Below are 8,091 nucleotides of genomic sequence, written 5' to 3' on the forward strand. Positions count from 1 at the left end.
CCTGACGGAACTACAATATCTTGAGAGTTTTTGTTTGAGGTTGCAATCTGGGAAAATAGCAGAAAGTGAAGCATTTTTGATTTCATCTTGAAATGTGTTTTCAATTGAGGAAATTTCAGTATTTAAGTTAACATTAGATAAGCGGTCCAATAACAACTGGAATATAAAACCATTAATTTTTAAAACTACATTGTCCTAACTTTCAAAAATTACGGAAAGGTGGCGACTGTTGCCTAGATATACATCGTTCATAATTTTCCATTGAGCAATTAATTGAGTAGAATTTGAAAGAGTTTGATCTAACGAGCTTTCAGGACTCAGACCACCAATTTTCAACAATTAGAAAATTTTCCTCACATTCCAATTTTTGAAATAAGATATTTTCTGTACTCATTATATTGTTAATTTGTTCCTTTTGCTTTCTTTTCGTACAGTCTTTGCTACGAATGTGGTCAGAAGATACATCACAAGCAAGATATTGCGAGGTTAGTCAGTTTCTCGTTTTGGATGAAACCTAATGCATGGCGCATATCGTTAGGTATACGCTCCTCATCTGATCTCAATGTTGAAATTATTATTATATCGCGTTCCTAAAAAAAACCAAGCGAAAGCAACACTAGTATTAATTCCAACATTAGTGTAAATTTACGAAGGTTGTATTTGTCCTTGGAATTCCACCACAGTACCAATTTTAGGCATTGCTACGTTGGCATCAACAAATAGTTTGCGCAAATATTCAGCTTGTTTTATGTACGATGTTAATGCCGATGGATTCCGGTTTAACGTTCTTACGATACAATTTAACTGTCATTAGGAAAACTTTCGAAAATGAAATAAATGTTATGAAATACCAAATAGAAGGGATTGTGCTTTTAAACTAAATACAACTTACCTTCTTCGTTTCGTAAGGATTATACCACGATGGAGAGTCTTTTTCACTGCATATCTTTAGAACGTACTCCGTGGAAGAATATGCCAAATGCTTTGGGTCGATTTGGTGATTGCGGCAGTAAGTCGTCAAGTTGCTTTAGCATTTGCGCTTCCCTAGAATTCTCTTCTCTTATCATTGGTATCAACAGTTCATTATAAGCATTCACTATAGAGGGCAACGCCCGGCATATTCGTTTATAATGGCTGCTTGCAATTGATAGGGATCTCCAACAAGGATTACCTGGCCACGCTCTTTTGATACTTAAGCAACAGCAACCATAATTTCAGGTTGTGTGCACTGGCCTGCCTCATCAATTAGCACATGAGTAAAATGGTTTGGTGGAAAACACATTTGCAAAAAATTTCCTAGGGTGGCGCAAATACCAATCGTTACTCGATGGCGCCCTAAATACTTCATTTGACATTTTAGTTTGAATCCGGACTTGGTCACAATCATCTCGTCTTCACAGTAGCAATTTAGGCCAGTATACCAGTATTTGTCACCTGCTAGGCAAAACGGCATCAAATGCTCTGGTATGAGTTCTTTTTTGAGCTCCTTGTGGGATACTAGATGTATAAGCTCACCCATTTCGAGTACATCGGATTCGATCAAACGCGTCGTTATTAAACCAGCGGAGCTATTGGAGGGTGTGCACACAAGCAGACGTACACCGGGTACCAATTTAAAAATTTGTAAAATGGTCTCCACTAGCAATGCCGTCTTTCCTGTGCCAGGGGGTTCGAAAATCACGTATGTCATGTTAAAAACTTCTCCTCGTAGTATATTTGCTACGGCTTTTTTCTGCATAGAGTTCAGTATGGAATTGTACCATCTACTCCGGCAATTGTCTAACAAGAGGTTTTCCTAATCATTTAATTTTATATCCAATGGTGGGTATCCACGCGTCTTTGCTCGGGAGAGAAATAAGAACTGTTCGCCTAATTTTTCAGCCGCTCGTGAGCTGGCGTAGTGCTGTTTACGGTAGCAATAACGCCAGAAGTAAAATTCTAAGCAATAATTGCCGTAGTTATATGTTTGCTGAAAGTTGTGATCGAATTTAAGTAGAATGCGATTGCGAAGCACTTTGTGAATCACTCCTTAATACGTAGGTTCGTCGTTTTCACTATCGGCCCAGGGGTCTTTCGCTTTGACAATATCTCCAATTCTTAGCGAAGGGCGACGTTCGGGAAGATTTTCCATGACCAGAGCTAAATACTTTCCCTCACGTGTGAAATGTGCCCGTTCACGGTCATACATGCGGAGATTAACAAAACCCTCCACCTCCTCTAAATATAAAAGTGTTTGAAAGCGATTTACGTCGTTGCTTATGTTTAATTCTTCTTTCAGACTCGGGGACACATTTTCCAAAGTGTCCTTTTTGCAACCCGCAGTAACATACGCTCGTTTTAATGGTTCGGGTACATCAAAGCTTCCGATAAGATGTCTGGATTGCAACTGCAAATCAATTAAATTTAAAAAATTAAAGTAAATAAATTATAGTGAAATCATAATTAACTCTGCGGTTTTGACGCATCTTACTCTTCCACAGAGTGCAGCTATTTTATGACGGAATGTTAAGTTAGTTGGTGCAAGCGACCGACCGCATTTTCTGCTTACGAAAAGCCAAAAACAAATTTATTTATTGCAATTTAACGAATATAAAGTACATCTTCCATTCTGATTCATAGCCATATGATTATTTAAATCTTGAGTTTAGCCGAAATCAATACTCTCTACTTTGTGATATATATTCAAGATTTCAACAATGTTATTGTTCACGCGATCCACATCCCCTATCGAAACGTAATGCGTTTATAACACTTGCACCCATTGTTGTTTTGGACAAAACACATCAAAATGAATCGGTTAGAACCGGACCAACCAATATTCGCATTGAATTGAAACCTTCAAGTAACATACCATCTAATACATCTGCCTAATATTTAATTATACATAATAAAATATTTGACTCTGTACTCCTTACAAATGAAGTAAGAAAAATATTGTAAATTGTAATAAAGTAGTAATGGATTTTAACAACAGAAACAGTTCCTTTCTCTCCATGTAACTTTAGATATATCATTTACTTTTTAAGCATTATATCTTTAAACATAGCAGTGCACGTTTGTCAAACAGGGAGGTATTGTAATGGAAATAAATATATATTTTTGCTTCTTATATTGAAAATAGTGATTAGTTCACTATTACTACTCCTCATGCATATTCGCATTTAAAAAGTGTACTATGCAATTTAATTCTACCCAACGATGATGTTCTCAAAACTAATATCTCATTTGTTAAGATGAAAGTAATCGAAACACTGGAAACTAACGACAATGATTATCCTTTGATTAAAAGATGAAGGTGATGTTACAACGTTAACAACTAGTACATCATCACCTATTGAAACACCGACAACGCAACAAGAACAACAGAACCCACACTATTAAAATATTTTTTAATAGATGATGCATTTGGAAGCACATAGAGGCATTTCTTCAATTGCTAATCAATTCCGAAATAGATGTGGGTGGTATACTGGACATTTTAATCTCAAATATGAAAATATTAATGTACCTATTCGTTATACTTATGAAAGAAAGTATCTATGAGAAAAGACAATTAAAAATAAATTGCTTTGAATATCGCGAATTTGAACAAGAGAAAATATTATATAGTGGTGAAATTGAGAAGGTTAGCATACCAGACTTATCGCGAAGGTTACAGAACATTCGAGTAGTTGACTTAATAGATTATACTCAAATGTATAAAATGAATATTATGTGAGGATGTAATAATTAGTCTTCAAGAAAACTTCCTAGGAAAGAATAAACCAATATGAAAATCGGTCTAAAGCTATACGCGGTTGTAATTTTCATCGATGTATGTAATGCGCAACCTCATTACTCTCTTTCCCAATCTAATCGACTTTATGATAATAGAATAGCTAAATTCTACTTAAGGTCTTAGAACAGCAATATAAACACTTAATGATGCTCATGAACTGCCAAAGTGAACAACGAAAAAAGCATAAACATGGAATAACAGAAGTTATGACACCGAGTATTTACTTAGTTTATGTATCTCCGCATGCATAACATAATTTAGCTAATAATAAATGAGCGTGTAGTGCTATGCCAGCCTTTTGCCCATTTACTCCAGTGAAAGACAACGTTTGGCCCCTTGGACATCTGAACGTGCCTTAACAAAATTATTTTCGATAGGTAGACTTTCTGTTAGAAAGCCTTCCAAACGCGCTTCATCCGCCAGGAAGGTAGCCAAACATTCTAAATATTATTGACTAACAGAATTTTATCTTGCTTGTTTTGAGATCCTGTTTCCAATTCCTCAGATAAATTCTGAAACCTTTTGCAATTTGCCTTTACTTCTAGAACTTTTAATAAGTGCGTCTATTGCTTCTACTTTTGCAGAGTTACGCATTCAATCACTTTTCGTATTCGACTGCTTTTCATCTTCAACAGTGACCTGACCTTCATGTAATTCGCACCAGATTCCAACATACATTGCACCGTAACTAACGCAATTTCAGCGTCTTGTAAATGCAACTGAAGATAAGCTTTAATGTGCAATAAATTTATATTATCCGAAAATTCTTCAAGAACATTTTTTACAACTGTTAGGGCTTCACGTGGACGACGTGAACCTTGTAACGCGACCTGGCGCTTTCGCGGTAGAGCGGTCGGCGAGACTCTTTTTTCCTCTCTCTCTTGCCCGCCGCGCCGCATTACAAAATAAAAGGAAAATAATAAAAATTACATGTCGTCTGTCTGGTACGTCGTCTGTAGGTCTGTACTTTGTCCGTTGGCATCCGTCCACAGTCCACCTACCTCCCCTCACATGCACACCACACTCGCCTCGGCGGTGGGGTATACCTACTTAACCAATCATTTTCAGTAAAAAAAACACATAAGATAAAAAAAAACGATACCTGTTCCACGTGCTGGATCTGGTGCAGGTGCCACTTCTCTGCGCTCACGGTTGACCGATGAGTGGCGTCGTTGGTTTCCCTCCCTCCGATATCACCTCGTGCTGTAGCGGTGGTGTAGCTAGCTTGTTGTCGCTCTTATTCTTCACTTAAAATTTTCGCATACAACGCACACGGCATACAATAGAAACTCCACTTGATGGATTTGCATTGCCTTTCTGACAAATGCGCACTTAATTCATGTTCGAACGATTCCAATCGTAACAAATTGTGTATAGTTAATTAAATAAATTCTTTAGGTTTACTTCATTACTTCCATTTTTTTCTTTGTAATACTTTGTCCTTTCTTACCATTACAAATTGACAATAAAATAAAAAAGTACTATGCAAGTGTATTATCCTAAAGTTTGTTTGAATTGTTTTATCATACTGTTTGCTTCAATTTTCTTTTCCGTTCTTTCTTTTTCACATTTATTTTAGACCGGTTTGTATTTTCTTACTAGTAAACGCACACTTTATTCATGCATTACAATGTGAAAATAAAATCCAAAGGTGCTTTACAATTGTTTTATCATAATGTTTGATTGAATTGTTTTATCATACAGGCTACTTGAATTTTCTCTTCCGTTCTTTCTTCTTGACATTTATTTCAGAACGATTTTGTATTTTTCCTTACTAGTAAACGCACACTATATTCATGCTAAATGAATGCCACTCTTATATTTTGTACCACTCATTAAAACAATTCTTTGACTTTGCTTAACCACTCCTCTTTCGTTTTGTATCAAATTTCCTGCTATGGCAAGATATATAGATGTGACCTTTTGTGGTTATTCTCCGAAACTTTTGATGCAAAATGTTTGCACTAGCCATTCCCTTAACCTTCTTACTTGTCTTTTAAATGCTTTGCACTATTCTTCGTTTCTTTTTTTTTATTTATCTCGCTCGATACACATATTTCGTCTTCCTCTACAATTTATACGCCTGCCTGTACATGCATCAGTAACGACGTTTTATCACTCTCAATCTTCAGGTCCAGCTCCTAACTGTCTACGAACCGTAACTCAAAGTTTGAGCTCATTAAGTCTAGGTTTGATGAGTGTCGCTTTATTGGACACTCATCTTCTACTCGTAGTGTAGGGTGTGGAACGTCACCTCTGGCTTTCTCCAAATCTAATTCGTTGGTACAAGTTACCGCTCCCTCTAACTCTAAAATGAATAGTAATGTTTCCGATATTGCTGAGTCGGTGGGTAGCAAAACAGTTACAAACAAACCGGCAAGTCCATCGGTTTTAAGCTACGCTGAAGTGGCAAGGGTATCTCCGCCCAGAGCCGCCACTCACTCTAATAAAGTGCCATCGCCTAAAAGTAATGAAGAGAAAAATAAGTCATCCTCTCCTTCTGGCTGTTCGCGTGTGAATGCTGGTCACCAGACTGGGCAAGTCTCACAAGCTGCCGGTACAAGGGCGATAACCCCATCTATATTTTCCCCAACTCGAAACTCTCCTACTGTGAACCCCCCTCCTGTTCGAAATAATGACATTTGCTTGACGGCAGTTCCTCCCAGAAAAGCAATACTTGTGTCAAGACTGGCACCTGAAACATCGGTGGATAACATAATCTGGCGACGAAAGTCCCATCAGTCAACTTAAAGCGTGTTAGCATCTTCAAAATGGCTCCTTCTCAAGCTAGGGCAATCTCCTCTTTTAAAATATTAGGTCCGACTGAAAACAGTGATATGTTGTTAAACAAATCACTGTGGCCAGTAGGATCCTTAATTAAGGAATTTATCCCTCGGGATCGTCCCCGTAATACCAAGGCAATAGTCTTGTCGCCTTCAAAAAACTAAATGTTTCTTCAGGCCCACTATCTCTCATTTATCAAAATGTTAGGGGCCTAAATTCGAAAATTCGTTCCACTTTTCTAAACTCAGTGAACACGGAATTTTTCTGTTTGGCCTTGACTGAAACTTGGCTAAAACCCTATCTACATTCGTCGGAACTTTTTCATAATTCTTTCCAAGTGTTTAGAAATGATCGAGTAAATCGTATTGGTGGTGGTGTATTAATTGCCATATCTGCGTCAGTCCCGTCCAATTTAATTGAATTTCCCACTTCTCCTGACGTTGAATTTATCGCTATTCGTGCGAATATGCCTGATAAACATCTATTTATAACCTGATATAACCTATATTTATAACCTATATTCCCCCAAATTCTGATGTCTCCATTTACAGAAAACACGCTGCCCTCATTTGTGAAGTGGCCAAGCGGTCTAGACCCACCGATTTGGTCGTTGCATTGGGTGACTTCAATTTGCCTCAAGTCACTTGGTGTAACACTGATAATTCTGGCTGTTTGGTTCCTACTTCAACGTCTGATAGGGCTGTTGTGTTTTTTAGTGAATTGTTTGATCATAATTTGGGTCAATATAATCGTACCCCTAATTGTAATGGTAGACTGCTTGATCTCTGCTTTGCCAATTTTCCCGAGATTTACGTAAATCGTTGTCCACCTTTTAGTTTACCTGAGGATCCTTATCATCCATCAATATGCATTTCCTTTCATCATATTAATGATGGTTTGTTGAAATGCCTTAATGTGCCAACTCAAACTTTTTTAAATAATTATTATGATTTTCATAAAATCAATATTGTATTACTAAAACATCGTCTTTCACATCTGACGCTTGATTTCTTAACCGGTAGTATTGAAAGCTTATTGCCATCGTTCTACAATACATTAAATCTAGCTATTGCTGCATCTGTTCCGATCAAGCATTGTCGACCTCGAAGCAGATGTCCGCCGTGGTTTAATAACACAATCAAATATCACAAGAATAGAAAAAACTCGCTATTCAAAAAATATTCGAAAAGTGGCTCTGCGCTCGACTACGTCGCTTACTCGGTGGCGAGGCATAGATTTAACTCCCTCAACCACCATTATTACTGCAGATAACTTCCGTTCATGAAATCTTTTCTGTTTGCTAATCCTAAATACTTTTTTAACTTTGTTAACTCTAAAAGAAAAATTTCCACATATCCCTCTCATGTTTCTTTTAATGGCTCTGATTCCTCGGATGATTTTGAAATCTCAAATCTATTTCCGACGAAACTTTTCGATTGCTAATTTCGATTTATCAGCAAACTACCCATATCCTATAACTAACTTTGTCTCAATTCCTAACTTGGTAATTTCGGAAGATGATATTTTTA

The 8,091-nt window shown here is 37.1% G+C and overlaps 1 pseudogene; it reads right to left on the reverse strand.

The window, feature by feature from the left end:
* Nucleotides 1–13: 13 nt before the first annotated feature.
* On the reverse strand, nt 14–2,425 carry LOC119638320 (annotated as a pseudogene).
* Between the last annotated feature and the right edge of the window lie 5,666 nt (nt 2,426–8,091).

Source organism: Glossina fuscipes, unplaced genomic scaffold (genome assembly GCF_014805625.2).
Source record: "Glossina fuscipes isolate IAEA_lab_2018 unplaced genomic scaffold, Yale_Gfus_2 87, whole genome shotgun sequence".
Taxonomy (NCBI): Eukaryota; Metazoa; Arthropoda; class Insecta; order Diptera; family Glossinidae; genus Glossina; species Glossina fuscipes.